We start from the raw sequence: 16,959 nt of genomic DNA, 5'->3' as shown, positions 1-16,959 counted from the left end.
TGCGCATTATAACCCCTTTGACAGGTGAGATTACTGAGACCTAATCTAGGTGCCCAGGGCCACTTACACAGGAGCATCTGAGAGAAGAAAAGGACTCTGGCCTCTCTCACCCTAAAGCTGGAATTCATCCACCATCCACTCCACTCCACTTCATCCATTCACTCCAAAAATCCTAAAATTGAATTCTTTAACAGTAGAAATGAACCCACTTTGGGGACACAGGGCAAGCATTAAGAGTGAGATAAACACTCTGGATTAATTGTATTTGTAGCAGTATCTTTATGTTTACAAGTTACCAACCCCCTCCTTGAGATGCTTGCCAATCTTAGAATCCCACCCTCATGTCCCAAGTCCCCAATGAAATTCCTCTGCAAAAGCCCACCTCCCACGTCTCTCCTGCCTTCTTTCCTGCAAAGCCCTCCCCAGAGAGAGTGAGTCGTCAAAGGAAGCTAACCTGGCGGATTTTTTTGGTGATAGCCAATAAGAGGGTGGAGCAGTGTTACAAAAGAAAGAAAGCAAGCAAGCCTAACACTACCTTCTAGGTAAAGGCTACTTTGGGAATCCCACGGTTAATATTCCTACTCTCATTTCTGACTCTCTGAGTCATCTTGACCAGGTCACTTAATTCCATTCATTCCTCGGCCAACACCTTGGCTATACAGCATGCCTCTGTTTTTCCCCAGGCCTACCTACCTTGAACGGTCAGAATGACCTTTGAAGAAACAGTGTCCTCCAAGTGTGTCAGCAATTCAGAAACTGACAGCTTCTAAAATAGCTGGTGTGTTGTTGGGTGTCTGTTGCCTTCTGAAGGAGTGGTGGTGTCGCCGAGGCAGCAGGATTTCCTTGCCAAGGTTGTTCCTACCCTCCTCCCTGTGAGGCTCTGCACAGCCTCTCCCTATTTCAGCCCAGAAAGACTTCGAGCCCAGGGGCCGTGGCATTTAAACACTGTCAAAGTTCCCACTTCAATCCCCATCGTGGTGCCAGTTCAGCAACTGTCATGATGACCCAGCCTGAACTGTATTTAGAAGCTTTGGACTTGGTACCATGTCCTAGCCCATCTCAGAGTGACAGGAGATTTCCTGAGCACCTGGGCCTGTGATTCAAGGGCTCCTCCTCTCAGAGAATGAGAGTCAAAAGCACTTTCCTAATGGTCCGTTTCCTTCTCAGGAGGGTACCCATTGGTTGGAGGATTCTCTTAAAGAGTCAATCTACATCAACATTACTACATGATGCTATTTTAAAAATCAGTAACTCTTTCATAAAGTTTATAAGATGTGGCAGAGGAAAAAGAGAAAACCAGTTAGAAGGTGGGTTTAGTGCTCTGTTTATGGACTATGCTTATAAAGATACATTTCCCTGGGATTACACCCTGGGAATGCTCAGAATCCACCAGATATTGCTAGTGAATGGAGAGACCCAGCCTATGACTCAGCTTCTAGGGACACTGTGTAATAATTCACTTCATCTTCTCAGCAGGCTCTGTGCCAGTCTTGAAAGTAGCCTACTGGAGTCCAAAAAAATTTATAAGGGATTCCTGGTTAGTGGTTAACAAAATAAATTTTAATTTATTTACACTTTAATATAATCTCCACCAGGCAAGCAGACTGATAATTATATAACACTAATAGGGTGGGCTGTCAGTTTTGAGAGTCACTGCACAGACTGTGGGTCTAGGTCCTCAACTCTGCTAGACCACAGGAGAGAGAAAGGCCTTTTTTCCCAACTGACCCTCAACTCTCTGCCCCTGTGTCCCTGAGAAGAGTCCCTTGGAGATACCCTGTCATTTAAAAGGCATCAAAGTTTGGCCTCTTCCCATTTCTGGGCAAGGGCCCAACACTCAGAGAATGTGGTTTTAGGATCATGGCATCTAATCCATTCAAGGATTATTTTTCCCCCCTACTGCTCAGATGGGTGTGTTAATCATCACCTCCCTTTGTTCTGTAATAAATTCAGCCCTGGCTAATTCCAAGCCTCTATGCATCACTGAAGTTTAAAGATGGCATTTTGACAGGTCAGATATTTAGAATCAATAGACCACCAACCAGTCAAAAACCTTAAGGAGTTTTAGGAACATGTGGAAGTAATTTTTTCTAAGAATTCACAAGTCTGAAGGATGAGATCTTATTGATGGCGTGTGGGCTGTTGTAGGTATTAAAGTATTATTTTATATGCCATATTCTACATGTAATCAAAATTGATTTACAGTGAAGGCAGATTTTCCTTATTATACCAAATACTGCACATTATCATATATAAATTACAATGGAATACACACTATATCACATCTTTAAAAGAAACCAATAAAAGACTGAAATAAAATTATACGTGAACGAGCAATGACTACATATGTAAAATACAATGACATAGGGTAGGGAATTTCAGAGAAATCAGAATATTTTATGTGACTTGGCTATATATCTACATTTTAATTATAATCATCTCAATTGCATGTACTGAAAGCTTTTTGTAAAGAAAAAATTATCCCATAAAATCTTAATTTCTAAAGTTTTATTTTATTTTTAAGAGAAATATTGGTTTTAATTAAATATAGGATAAACTCTAGAAATTAGCAAAATAGTTTAAACAAGACACAGTTTCCACCTCCCATACTTTCTTATATGGCTTCAATTATAAAAAAATTATGAAAATGTCAAAACAAAAATAGAAGCCTGAGATATTTTTAAGTGTATAAAAACTCCCACAAAATCTTTCAGCATTGTTTCTTATTTAACAAAATAGCATCAATAGGAAGAGTAAAAAGTGTTAAAAACCATTATGACAACATTTCTGAAATTAGGGATAAATTTCTAATTTTTTAAATTGAGAGGTCATTTACCTAAAATCAATCAATGGGCTTTGGAGTTTTATAGATGACCTAAAATTATAAGTTAAATTTGTAGGAGCTTGCATTTTTCTGGGAAGAGGATAAATGGTATTCATGGAGTTATCAAAGGAATCTACTGACTTTAAAAGGACAAGGACCACTGATTTAATAGGATTTCTTCAAGTGGATAATTGTCTATTTTCTAAGCTCTCTTCTGCTGTAATGTAAAGCATTTCCCCTTAGCTGGACATTTCCAAAGGAAGAAGTATTCAAAAGACTACACAGAATACTAGTGCCGCTAGTATATATATATGTATTTCTATCCTAATACATATATATATATATATACTTTTATATATATATATTCTTTGTCTCCCTTACAAAGTGGTTGTGTTGTCTAGGAGTGTTAAATGGTCATATGAGACCACCTCAACTTTCTCAGTATGATCCCTTAGTTCCCATTTATCTTTATTTCAGCTACATATACATGCAAGTGAGGGCTTCCCTGATGGCTCAGTAGTAAAGAACCTGCTTGCAATGCAGGAGAGCTGGGTTCTATCTCTGGGTCAGGAAGATCCCCTGAAGGAGGAAATGGCAACACACTCCAGTATTCTTGCCTGGAAAGCTCCCTGGACAGAGGAGCCTGGAGGGCTACAGAAAGTCCATGGGTTCACAAAAGAGTTGAACACGACTTAGTAACTGAACAATGGCATGCATGGCGATTTTTTTTTTTTACTATAATCCATATTACATCACGGTGAAAAGTAGGGTGATTATAAATTATCTTTACGTGAATGAAAATGGGGCTTTTCCTTTGGCCTGGCTACTTTTACTCTTTCATACTCTCTCAGTGTCCTCCCCGCTGCCCCTCAGAAAAACCTCGGGGGAACCCCAGGCTCCCTAGGCTATTTCTCCTTCTGTGCGCCAAAACCCAGCCAGCTCGCTGTTGTGGGACACATGGTCCAGTCCCAACATCGGGGGTGTGCTCTCAGTCCACGAACCCCACACCTCAGAAGAAATCCTGCCCCGCTCCCCACCCCCCAGCCCTGCCTGTGTCCTCTAGGGCAGTGTCTGCATCTGGCCTTGGAGCCAAGAGGCAGCTTCTCAGAGAAAGCTGGACGAGGTGAGGAGGTGATGCTGCCCTCAGCAGGACTGCCAAGGCTTTCCTAAAGGCCACAGCAACCGAGTCTGCCCGCGAGAACATTTTGGTGAGCTCAGTTTGTTTGCTACTGAGAACCTCCTTGTCCTCACAGTCTATTTTTACCATGCTGTGACGCTGAACACTCTGCTGTCATTAAAGTGAATGATATATAGAATCAACTCTCCATGAGCTATCATTGTAGGGTGAAAGGAACCCTGGATTCAGAATCAGAAATTAGGAGCCTGCCCCCTGGTTTTGACCTTGATATGACCTTGAGGAAGCCATTTAACCCTGCTGAGTCTCAGTTGAAATAGCTGTGGAAAGTGGATTAGGAATCTTACTGCTTACCCAATTCAGGGAGCCATCAGCAGAGTAAAATAATGCAGATGAAAGCACTTTGTAAACTACAAATAACTTGGAAATGTAAGCAATCAGCATGGCATTTAATCATTTAATTCACAGAGATCTCTCCCTGTGCTCTCAACAGCATGCTAAATCCACATTTCTTTTATAGGGCCTGTTACAGATAGGAGACTGAGGCTCCGAAGCAGAGTGGTGACAGGAGAAGACCTGGATTCCCTTCTCTCATTCATCTACACCTCCCCTTCACTGCACCCTTAAGGTACTCTGAGCAACTATGATCTTTATTTTTACTTTTTAATTTAAATATTAAAAAAAAATTATTGGCATATACTTGCTTTACAATGCTGTGTTAGTTTCTACTGTATAGCAAAGAGAATCAGCTATATATATACACATATATCCCCTTTTTGGATTTCTTTTCCATTTAGGTCACCTGGAGAAGGGAATGGCAATCCACTCCAGTATTCTTGCCTGGAGAATCCCATAGAGGAGCCTGGTCGGCTACAATCCATGGGGTCAAAAAATTGGACACAGTTGAGTGACTAACACTTAGGTCACCACAGATCACTGAGTAGAGTTCTCTGTGCTGTACAGTAAGATGATTATCCTTAGCTCCTGGAAGGCAAAGATCTAGACAAAATGACCTCCCCAGCACCTCATTCCATGACCCATGATTCCTCTAGAAGTGACCAAAGTCACAGAGTACCTAGTGATGGAGTGGCAACTTATTAATGGCACCCAGATCTGATGACCAGGGACCCCATCATATCCTTGCTGCCCTGTCCTCTTGAACCCCAGCACCTGCTCATCTCCCAAGTGATAGCCCTGTGATATGACAAGATCCTGATTTATCAGCAAGAAATCACAGTATAGTTAGGGTGTCTCCCATGATAAGCACATTTCACTATAGATTCTCTGTTTAACAAAGTGTGTAGCACCTTTTCACTGATCAAGAAAAACAGCCTACCCTCTAGTGAAGCAGGCAGATTCCTTCTCTAAATGATCATTTACAGTCCATTCCAGGAGGTCTGCTCTATCACATATCCCTTTATGTGGAGGCAATGAGGCTGTAGGAAAGCTATTATAACCAAACAGCTTTAATCATTACCAGTGACAGAAGTTTTGTCCAGTCCAAAGGCAAAACATTTTGTGCATTAGGCCCATGGAATTCCCATACCTGCAGCAGAGTCAGGCTGCTCCCATTCTATGAAATGAAGGCCAGTCCTAATGAAACCTGATGTTTTTCAAAAAGTTACTCAGTTTCTCCAGGGTCCAACATTCCTATCTCTGTTCTCTCCAGGCTTCAGAGTAGCTCCTCCCTGGAAGTCTGTCTCACTTTTTTTTGCCCACAGAGTTACTGTTGTGGCAGAACTCAATGTCTACCACTTTCTTTAACCTCCACAAGGAAATGCCTAATGAAGGAGGCTGATGTGATTCTCATTTCTTAAAAGGACCTTCTGGACATGCTACTGACTGCTCAGAGGGGCTGACTTTCCTCCCCATCAGAAAGACCCTTCCATGGTTTGGACTGGCATAACATATTAGGATTCAGTTCCTGAATCCAGGATAAAGCTGTTTGTCGCCAGAGTTAGATGTTCTGCTAACTTAGTCTTTGGAAGAAATAATGTAACATGTCTCTTGTCTGCTCCTGAACTACCTGTGAAAGACTTTCTTCTATCATTATGTACAATTTAATGATAAGTTCATGTGGTCCATGATAAAAATACATCCTCTTAGACAAAGAAGATAAATGCATTTCAACATATACGTCAACTCTGGTCATTTGATGGTGGCAGTGAAGATCACAAACTTGAGGAGTATAAAACCTGATTCAAGCTTAGAGAGAGGAGTGCCAGATCAATTAGTGATGTCTGCCATCAGCACGGGGGCAGGAGATTAGCAGCCCACAGGTTATTATATGTTCCCTATCATACTCTTTCCGAGGCCTCCACTGAAATGCTGCCATGCATGAATTACAATGCTGTTCCTCTTCCCTACTTTAAGGGAATAAAGGCTATTGTGTCCTTGTGCATATTTTGTGTCATTCTTTCCACATGGACCAGGTCTTCCCGAGGCAGCAGATAGGCCACTAATCTCTCTCCTCCTGCAGTAAGGTCATCATGTTAGCAAACTTCCTCTGCTCTGACACAGTTGTGGTTTTAATGGAGAACTAATGTCTTCATCAGTATCTGTGCTATTTCACACTTCATTTCCTTCCCCAACTCTTGGATGAAAACCATCCGGTCCTGGTGATTTACTTTGTGGGAGTTTCTTTCAAGTTAGTTTCCTTCTCTGGGGATGCCACGCAAGCATTTTCAGGGCTCCAGCTGGGGAGCACCCAGTCTTGAAACATCAGTGTGTGATCAAGTCATTCAAGAAAGCCAAAGGCCTTGGCAGGGATCTGACAGCAAGGCCCTTAGCCCAAGCCTTCCAGTCTGAGGGTAACAGAAGCAGCTGCTAGTTTTTCTGCCTCTCAGTCAACACAGTGTCTTGAGGTGGTCCAGATCACCAGAACCCAGAGAACTGTGAGCAGATGGAAAGAAAACACAAATGCTTTGAAATTGTGATCCAAGACTCAAGCTGTCTCCAGACCTCTCAATGAGGTTCACAAGATCTCTAAGCAACCTCAAGGCATTCCTGTATCTTTTCTCTCTGAGCCTCAGAATAGCTCTTACCTGAAAGCCTGTCTCATTTCTTTGCTGTGGCAGGACTCAGCAATGTCTGCAGCTTCCTTTAACCTCCTCAAGGAAATCCCTAATGAAGAATGCTTGATTCTTGATTATCATTTCTTTTCTATGTCCCATAGTTGTAGCCATCATCAAACCCAGATTTCTCTAAAACAGTCCTAATATCAAGTAGTCCATGCTGTGGCCCTTGAAATACATCTGCATTTAAAATTGAAAGATAGGAGATAATATCTTAATATCTAGCTTGAAGAACCATCCCTTAGCATAATACACAACAAATACTTTACTTTTGATTTAGTACTTTCTGGCTACAAGGCACAGCTGGGAGGAGTGAATAGGGAGGGAGAAGAAAGAAGTGTCATGATTCCGGAAGATTTGTAAAGGGCTGCTTTTATGGAACAGAAGCAGAAAATACCCCTCCACAGTAACAGTGACACAGTCCTGGGGACTGGGCATGTGTGGCTGTGGAGGAGAGATTCCCCTGCTAATGTGAGGCCTGAGGCTCACTGTTTCTCCACTGGGAGGGAACACAAGGGGACAGAGGGGACAAAGGACCCAGAATGAAGCCGGCTAATGCAGAGCCAAGAGCCAGGGGTGTAAAGAGGACTGCTATATTTAAAATAGATAATTGACAAGGACCTATTGTATAGCACAGAGAACTCTGTTAAATGTTATGTGGCAGCGTGGGTGGGAGGGGAATTTGGGGGAGAATGCATACGTGTATATATATGGCTGAGTCCCTTTGCTGTCCACCTGAAACTATCACATTGTAAATCAGCTATAAGCCAATATAAAATAAAAAGTTAAAAAAAGAGAACCTCTCTCTTCATGTATCCTTGGGGCAGAAGCCCTCACAGTGTGGTCTCATTTGGGGCCACAAAGATAGTTTAAATGAGTACCACACTGGACCACTGAGGTATCTGCCAATAGCTGTAAAAAACATATGACCACCTTCCCCTCAGAACAAATTCTAAATACAGGGCAGAGCTGAGGCCCTCCAGAAAAAATCCTCTTTAAGGGGCACTGGTCTAAGCTGCATGACCGCTGATATGGCTTTGCTGTTACTGTTCTGTTACTTTTTTTCCTAATGAATCTGATATTTATGCCTTGATAATTACGGGGCTACCCCTTACCATTCTACAGAAGGTAAGCTTTAATCAAAACACCAGGTAGAACTCAAATACCATTTCCAAAAAACAAATAAGAAAGAGACAGCCCTGGTTTCTCAGAGCGTGCTGGTTTGAAAGCACAGCGTGCTGCGTGTTTCTCACTTGGAGGAGCAGGAGAGTCAGTCTCAACATCCGCACTCTAATCTGGTTCTTTGCCAAATGAGGCAGTGAAGACAGGGGAGCTGGGCATGTCACTGTGGCACTCTGAATAGGTACTGCCATTTATGCCACCAAAAAGTTGCACACAGGAGCAATTTTCATACTGCAACAAGTGTAAACTTTTAAGAACAGCTAGACTCATTCATTTGGATGCCCTCCAGCTATATTCAATAAGAGCAGAATATTTCAGGAAAACAACTGGACATAAACTTTATCAGTTTGTCATAAAACACATAGTTTGGAATAAATTTACTTGACAGCAAAGATTCTTCTTTCCCAGAGACTCATGCATGCATGCTCAGTTGTGTCCAACTCTTTGTGACCCACAGACTGTAGCCTGCCAGGCTCCTTTTCCCATGGAATTTTCCAGGCAAGAATATTGGAGTGGGTTGCCATTTCCTACTCCAGAGGATCTTCCCAACCCAAGAATCGAACCCCAGTCTCTTGCATCTCCTGCATTTGCAGGCATGTTCTTTACCACTGCACCACCTGGGAAGCTCTTCCTGGAGACTAGAAACATTCAAACTGCAGCTGTCAGAAGATTATCAAATAATTAGGAAGAAGTTCATCTCCCTGGGGATAGTAGGAGATACCTTCCCCAGTTGGCTTGGTATCCTAAGGTTCTTAGCAGAGTTCCACACTGAGTTTTGTGGAGTTTCACATGCAGGCAACTGCTAACATGAAATTCCCCAGAATAGGAAGCAGCATATCTCTCAGTTAAAGAATAGGAGTAGCCTGTTCCTCCTACTACTTCTCCCGGCTGGAGAAGGGCGACTGGAGGAGTTTTGGGGTAACAATAACAACAGTCCTTGGCCCTGAGCCTGGAGCAGGAGATCTGTGGAATCCCAGGCCTCGGGCCTCGCCTTCTGGCTGGCAGGGTCTCCAAATGGCTTTTGAGCTCTCCTTGGCAGTCATTACAGTTCACCTGCTGCAACCGCAGGTGCCATTTTCTGCTCAACCTCATGGCCTCGGTTGCAACACCCCACTGTCCCTGATCCTGTGTGCTGAAACCTGAAGGTCACCACTGACCTCAGCCAAAATTGCTTCCTGCTCCCACCCCTGCCAGTCTGTATCACATACTCCGAAGGTCATGGCCTGACATCAGTGACCCCTGTCTCGACATGGGCCTTGCTGCTTCCCCAGACCTACAGCCCCTATAAAGTTTTCTCTCTCCCCTGTGCCGCCCCTCCTGCTGCAAGTGTGAGAGGGGCTGGTCCCCACCAGTGTTAGAAATCTGAGTGTGACTCTCCAGCAGTGCCATCAGTTGCTAGGAATGTGGGCTGGGAAGATGATACAGGTCTAAACAAGGAGTGTAATTTTTTAAAGAATTTTCTGTGCTTAAAACTATCCATGCATTCAAAACAAAACAAAAACAGGGCTCCCTGGTGGTCCAGTGGTTAAGAATTCGCCTTGCAATGTAGGGGACATTGGTTTGATCCCTGGCCTGGGAAGATCCCACATGCCACGGGGCAACTAAGCCTGCGCATTACAACTACTGAGCCCATACTCTAGAGTCCATGAGGTGCAACTGCTGAACCTGTGTCCTGCAACTACTGAAGCTCGCTAGCCCTAGAACCCATGCTCCACAATAAGAGAAGCCACTGCACTAAAAAGCCTGCACGCTGCAATGAACTTGCCGCAACTAGAGAAAGCTCATGTGCAGCAATGAAGACCAAGTGCAGCCAAAAATTTAAAAAAAAGAACTTCAGTGAGTCTCCAAAAAAAAAAGTTAAAAACAACAACAAACAAACAAAACCAAAAACCAAATACAACTTCACAGATTGAAACCAAGACTCTCAATTATTTTAAGTGCAAGTTCCCCTCTCACCCAGGGCCTTTAGAGGCAACAACCTTAGGTCCACTCTTTTTATAAGACTTTTTACAACCCTGGAGCCAACCATCAGTTCAAGGTGTTTAATCCCTCTGTCTCCTAGGAAGTCTGACCTAACATAGGCTTAATCACCCACAAATGCCCAGAATGGGCACCCACATGAGTATGGCTGAATTTCCGAAGTGAACTACCCTTCGGAGGCTCAGCAAATAGAAACACAGCTACTCTTGGGCTCCCAGAAAGCTGCCAAGGACTTTTTCTTTGGCTAAGAACCTGCACTGAAGCCCACAAAAGACAGACATTGAGTGCTTCTTTTTCTTGAAATTCTGCTGTCTCAGAAAACCAAGAGCAGGAAACTATCAGGAAAAAGGTTCTTAGCACCTGAAGCAACAGTACATCCCATATTTACATCTACCCTCAGCTCAGCCCTCTGAGCGGTATGAGACAGAGAAAATAGCCACAAAAGAAGCCTGGAGAAAATGGGGGCATTTCATTTTTTAAAAAATATTTAGACCCAGTACTAGCATTTTTTCCATATTACAAGGAATTGGTTTCTGGCCTGTGGACAGCTGAGATTATACTCTTTAGAACTGGATTTTGTAACAAAGCCACTGATTCTAATTATAAAACAGATTTTAAAATTCAGTTTCATTATTTCACAGTTCACACCAGAAGATTTCAGATGGGAATGGATGATACATGAGAAAGGCCATGTGCTTATAATATGTATGATGTTACACATATGGGAATTATCTGAAATCAATGTCTTCTTAAGCCAGCACTAATGTTTTACACACAGGTTGTGTCACTTTTCTCTATTTCTTTTTCTTTCCGTTTCTTTCTTTCTCTTGCAGTTTATCGACCTTTACAGTCAAGAAAGTCAACAATTCTCTTCCCTAAATGAAAAATTTTCATGAATTTTGGTGAAGATTTTCTTCCCCCCTACAAAGGTAGACATTATTTCAGCAGACCTGAATTTGTTCTAAATAAACACTCTAAAATTAACCAGGCCAAGCAGTTGTCCTCATTTGAAGCAGGAGTGGACTTAACATGAATACTGTAAACTCAAGGTAGTGGCCCTTCCCTGCCTTTCTAAGTTCTCAGAAAGACCAAACGAAGCCCAATGTACTTACTATTCCTCAAGAATCATCTTATCTCATGACATCCAGGTGATGGCTGGGAGGAATATTAATCTTCACATGGACGCTTGGAAAAGCATCAGTCTCATCAGCTACTTTCCAGTAGACTGTCAAGCTTTTTCTTTTTTTCTCCAACCAGCAACCAAAACAATCTGTATTTTGAAAACTAAACGGCTCAAATTCTCAAAGTCAGATGAATCTGGGGGTACCAAGGTAAGCTAAGGAGTTCTCCTACTTGACTTGTCGAAGCAAGGATCAAAGGAAGCTTGGAATGGGTGCAATATCACAGCCCTGGAATGGAGGTCAGATATTTGGCCTTTCTCTGGCTTCCGATGATATTGAATACAACGGATAAATTAAGATCAAGGCACAGTGCAGTTCTAAAAGCACCAGCCTGTCCCCAGGAGATCCCAAGGGACAGTCGTCATCTACCACGGGCCAGGTCTTGACCTCACTTGGAGGAATGCCTGTTAACATGGGGGTGGATTACCTACAATAACATGTAATCAAAAGCCCTACAACATGATCACAGAAGGAGGCAAACTCATCAAGTGCATTCACTTGAACTTGGCCAAGGAAGAGATCCCAATGCAGCACAGGACATAGCCAACAAGACTCACCCTGCTCCGACTCCTGATGAAGCATGCGTGTGTGGAGAGGTGGTTACCCGAAATAGCAAGAGAGCTCAAGTGCTTACGGGAAAATCTGACCCTTTCACTTAAGGCAAGCATGGCCTACCAGCAAATCTCAAAGACAGGAAATATTTCTGGGCTTAATAACTCAAGTCAATATTCATTTCAAGTTGGGGGATTTCCTTGATCCAACTGTTGGTTTCCACAATTGATATATGCAGGCATCCTAGCTGGGAGCACTGCATGACTTAATAGGTTCTTATTCAGCATAGACTTAAAGTTCCACAAGATCTAACCATACCATTAAGAAGGCAGAATTCTAAGTACCACACTGGTTGGAAGAATTATAAGATACCAAGCTTCAGGCTTCATCAGGCTCAAGAGTAAGGCCCATGAAGGGAGTATGAAGAATCTGAGCCATCTTTCCAGAAGCCACCTTCATGGACAACATAGAATCACCTACATAGTGTCATTTTAGGGTTGCCAGGAATGCCTCCCTTACTCTAAGTTAGCCTACAGCCCACCACTGGAGGTCATCTAGGTCATGGTTTTACTTTTATTTCAAAGAAACTTTTTTTTTGCAGTTAAATTGAATTTTATTTGTGAGTAGCAGTACATTTTCTTTTTATTTATTTTTTAATATAAATTTATTTATTTTAATTGGAGGTTAATTACTTTACAATATTGTATTGGTTTTGCCATACATCAACATGAATCTGCCACAGGTATACACGTGTTCCCCATCCTGACCCCCCCTCCCTCCTCCCTCCCCATACCATCGCTCTGGGTCATCCCAGTGCACCAGCCCCAAGCATCCAGTATCATGCATATAACCTGGACTGGCAATTCATTTCATGTATGATATCATACATGTTTCAATGCCATTCTCCCAAATCATCCCACCCTAACCCTCTCCCACAGGGTCCAAAAGACTGTTCTATACATATGTGTTTCTTTTGCTGTCTCGCATACAGGGTTATCGTTACCATCTTTCTAAATTCCATATATATGCATTAGTATACTATATTGGTGGAGAAGGCAATGGCACCCCACTCCAGTACTCTTGCCAGGAAAATCCCATGGATGGAGGAGCCTGGTAGGCTGTAGTCCATGGGGTCGCTGAGAGTTGGACATGACTCAGTGACTTCACTTTCACTTTTCACTTTCATACATTGCAGAAGGAAATGGCAACCCACTCCAGTGTTCTTGCTTGGAGAATCCCAGGGACGGCGGAGCCTGGTGGGCTGCCGTCTATGGGTTCACACAGAGTCAGACACGACGGAAGCAACTTGGCATACTATATTGGTGTTTTTCTTTCTGGCTTACTTCACTCTGTATAATAGGCTCCAGTTTCATCCACCTCATTAGAACTGATTCAAATGTATTCTTTTTAATGGCTGAGTAATACTCCATTGTGTATATGTACCACAGCTTTCTTACCCATTCATCTGCTGATGGACATCTAGGTTGTTTCCATGTCCTGGCTATTATAAACAGTGCTGCAATGAACATTGGGGTACATGTGTCTCTTTCGATTCTGGTTTCCTCTGTGTGTATGCCCAGCAGTGGGATTGCCCCTTTTCTTTTAAAAGGTCACTTGCATTTTAAATAGGGAAGACTACATTAATATATATATATATGTAAATAAATACATAGGAATATGTTAAAATATATACTGTTTTTGTTGTTATTTAGTCAGTCATGTCTGACTCTTTTGCGACCACATGGGAAGTAGCCCACCAGGCTCCTCTGTCTATGGGATTTTCCAGGCAAAAAAACTGGAGTGGATTGCCATTTTCTTCTCCATGAAAAATATATATGTGTGCATATATATATATATATATATATAAAATAGAGAGAGATATGTGTATGTATTCGTAAATATATATTGAAAAGTGAGGTCTGGAACTACTATAGTGATTTTTATTCTGCAATGGAGAATGTAGAGCCATTCCAGGGTCACAATGTTTTAAGCTAACACAGCACAAGCTTTAAATTTACAAGAGTCAACAAATTTCATCGTTCTGTCTCCTATCACCCACATCCCAAAGCAGTCAGTGTTTTTCAGAAAACCAGTGTTCCCCATCCTGACCCCACCTCTGCAGGGGCACAGGGAACAGGGAATGCCATAAAATATAATGCAGGGCCCCGCCCCCAAAGCATTTACAACCAGAGGGTAGGCAGTCTGGAAACACAAAATTGTTCAGTCAGGAAAAAAAAAAAATCCTGTCATGCTTTTCTGCTATCAATAGGTAATATTCTTTCTGCAAGAGTCTGGAAACAGCTCACAGAACAATTTCACAAAAAGAAAGCGCTTCCACCTCGAGGATAAGCAGGGAGTGAAAAGGAAAAAAAAAAAGGAGAGAATTACTTGGTCATGGTCTCCTGCTTCAACTCTATAACCTTGTTCTAGGCTCCAATGAATGTTTGGGTAAGGGGATTTAGGGAGACCCAAGGCTTAGTGACAGTAGCCCACTCTTCCCTATGTGTGTCCCATCGAGATTTATAAGCCCCATGTAAAAATTCACCTATAAAGCAGTTCATCTTTCCAGGCAAGGTAAATGTGCAGAGTTTACCCTAGGTCTGTAAAGACCTCCTCTCCTAATGGCTATGAGCTATAAGATCTTGCCTGCCTTCTCATTCTCATCCATAACTTCCTTCTCAGAATTGCTACAGCCTTACTCTTGGTGCCTGTATAACACAGTGATGATTTATATACTTCAATGTGACACTGGCTATGGCTTAGTATATGCTCATCTTCTCTTCCCTACAAGAATATAAACTTCTTAAGATCAGGAACCATGTTTTATGCTCTACAGATTCTATAAAGACTAATCAAACAATCAACCATCACTAGACAAAAGCATATTAAGTTAATTAGTGGATTTATTGCAGTTCTCAAGAAACATTCAAATAAATCAATTACCTAGATCAAAATTATACACTGGGCTTCCCTGGTGGTCTAGTGGTTAAGAATCCACCTGCCAATGCAGGGGAAATGAGTTCAATCCCTGGTCTAGGAAGATCCCACATTCTGTGGGACAAGTAAGCCCATGGCCACAGCTATGGAAGCCCACATGCCCAGACTGTGCTCCACAACAAGAGAAATCACTGCAGATGAAAAGCCCATGCACCGCACCTGGAGAGGAGTCCCGACTCGCAGCACCTAGAGAAAGCCCAAGTGCAGTAATGAAGACTGAGTGCCACCAAAAATAATTAATAAGAATTATACATCAATGCACCTGTGTGAGTCACACCTAGGCTTGAAATGTTGAACCAAAGCAAATTCAAAGAAAATTAACTAAAGACCTTAGAGTAAAAGGTCAACTAATAAACAGAGAAGAAATGATGAGATAAAAATATCATTACCAATAGACCCTGAAGTCATCACTCCACTTCAGCAACAAGTAAAAACCTGAACAAACTTAAAAATCAACACATTTGCTTAGATATGTCAGAGAAATGAGGCCACAAGGGAAAAAATCACTCTCCCAATCAAAGAGGGAGTGGTGGTGATACTGAGAATCACAACTTAAGTACAGCAGAAACCCATGAGCACAAACCTCTGCAGGAACTGGTGCCAGGGTAGGAAAACCTAACCTGTAATTGACCAATTGCTGGAGACAACTCTATGGAGAGCCAGTTTACAGGTGGTATCCCACACTTTTGTGAGTTTTACCTCCAGGAGCTCTTTTTTAGTGACTATCATAGAAAAATCCCCTCATACTTCCAGCATGGAAAGGGAACCATTCTGAAATACACCAGAGCATTCTCTTCCCAACAAGGCCTTCCATAAGAAGTAACTATTTGCCAGAGCATAACATACCTGGATGAAGGAAATTACCCAAATTCAGCACCCCTCTATCCATCCTGTCCCATTCAAGGGAAAAGGAGGAGAAAACTGAGAATCACTGGTGAAGTTTACAGTCCAGGACACAGGCTCATCTGTGCCCCAATTAAAGAACTAGTTCTTTCTTCCACACCTACCACCACACCACTAAAAGCCTATTTACTACGGTTCCTTTCACACAGTACATGTCCAGATTCCAACCAAAAATTACAAGGCAGGTGCTGTACTCAGTTGCTGGGATTCTCCAGGAGGGAAGACTGGCCTCCTTTGGGGATCTTTCTGATGAAGGGATTGAACTCGCATCTCCTGTGTCTCCTGCACCACAGATGGATTCTTTACCACGGAGTCACCAGGGAAGCCCCTATGGCAAACTAAAAGGCACAAAGCTACAGTCTCAAGAGACTGAACAGCAGCACAATGAGAGTCAGATGTTGGATTCAGGGATGTTGGAATTATCAGGCTAGGAATTTAAAACAACTATGATTATTGTGCTAAGGGCTCTAATGGAAAAAGGAGACAATGCAATAATAAATGAATAATGTAAGCAGAGAGATGAACAGTCTAAGATAGAGTCAAAAAGAAATGCTACAGATTAAAAATACTGCAACAAAATGGAAAACGGTTGTTCAGTTCAGTTCAGTTGCTCAGTCGTGTCCAACTCTTTGTGATCCCATGGACTGCAGCACGCCAGGCTTCCCTGTCCAACACCAGCTCCTGAACCTTGCTCAAATTCAAGTCCATTGAGTCGGTGATGCCATCCAACCATCTCATCCTCTGTCATCTCCTTCTCCTCCTGCCTTCAATCTTTCCTAGCATCAGGGTCTTTTCCAATCAGTCAGTTCTTCACATCAGGTGGCCAAACTATTGGAGTTTCAGCATCAGCATCAATCCTTCCAATGAATATTCAGGGCTGATTTCCTTTAGGGTTGACTAGTTCAATCTCCTTGTAGTCCAAGGGACTCTCAAGAGTCTTCTCCAACACCACAGTTCAAAAGCATCAATTCTTTGGCACTCAGCTTTCTCTACAGTCCACCTCTCACATCCATACACGACTACTGGAAAAACCATAGCCTTGACTAGACAAAATATAATCTCTGCTTTTTAATATGTGGTTGTAATGGGCTCATTGGTAGACTGGAAAAGGCTGAGGAAAGAATCTCTGAG

General features: G+C 42.5%; 1 protein-coding gene across 2 annotated transcripts in view; it reads right to left on the bottom strand.

The window, feature by feature from the left end:
* The window catches only part of TBX15 (T-box transcription factor 15), a 124,363-nt gene that overhangs the window by 65,041 nt on the left and 42,363 nt on the right, over positions 1-16,959 (bottom strand). The window contains exon 1 of one of the 2 annotated variants that reach the window (XM_040230933.1): positions 694-1,073. The exons of the other annotated variant lie outside the window; for it this stretch is intronic. The gene's annotated coding sequence lies outside the window, so the exon portion shown is untranslated. Of the gene's footprint in view, positions 1-693; positions 1,074-16,959 lie in introns of those variants that run through there. 2 annotated transcript variants of the gene reach the window in all.

Source organism: Oryx dammah, unplaced genomic scaffold, assembly GCF_014754425.2.
Source record: "Oryx dammah isolate SB20612 unplaced genomic scaffold, SCBI_Odam_1.1 HiC_scaffold_28, whole genome shotgun sequence".
Lineage (NCBI taxonomy): Eukaryota > Metazoa > Chordata > Mammalia > Artiodactyla > Bovidae > Oryx > Oryx dammah.
Note: the sequence above shows the minus strand (reverse complement) of the source record. Positions and strands in the feature narration are given on the sequence as shown.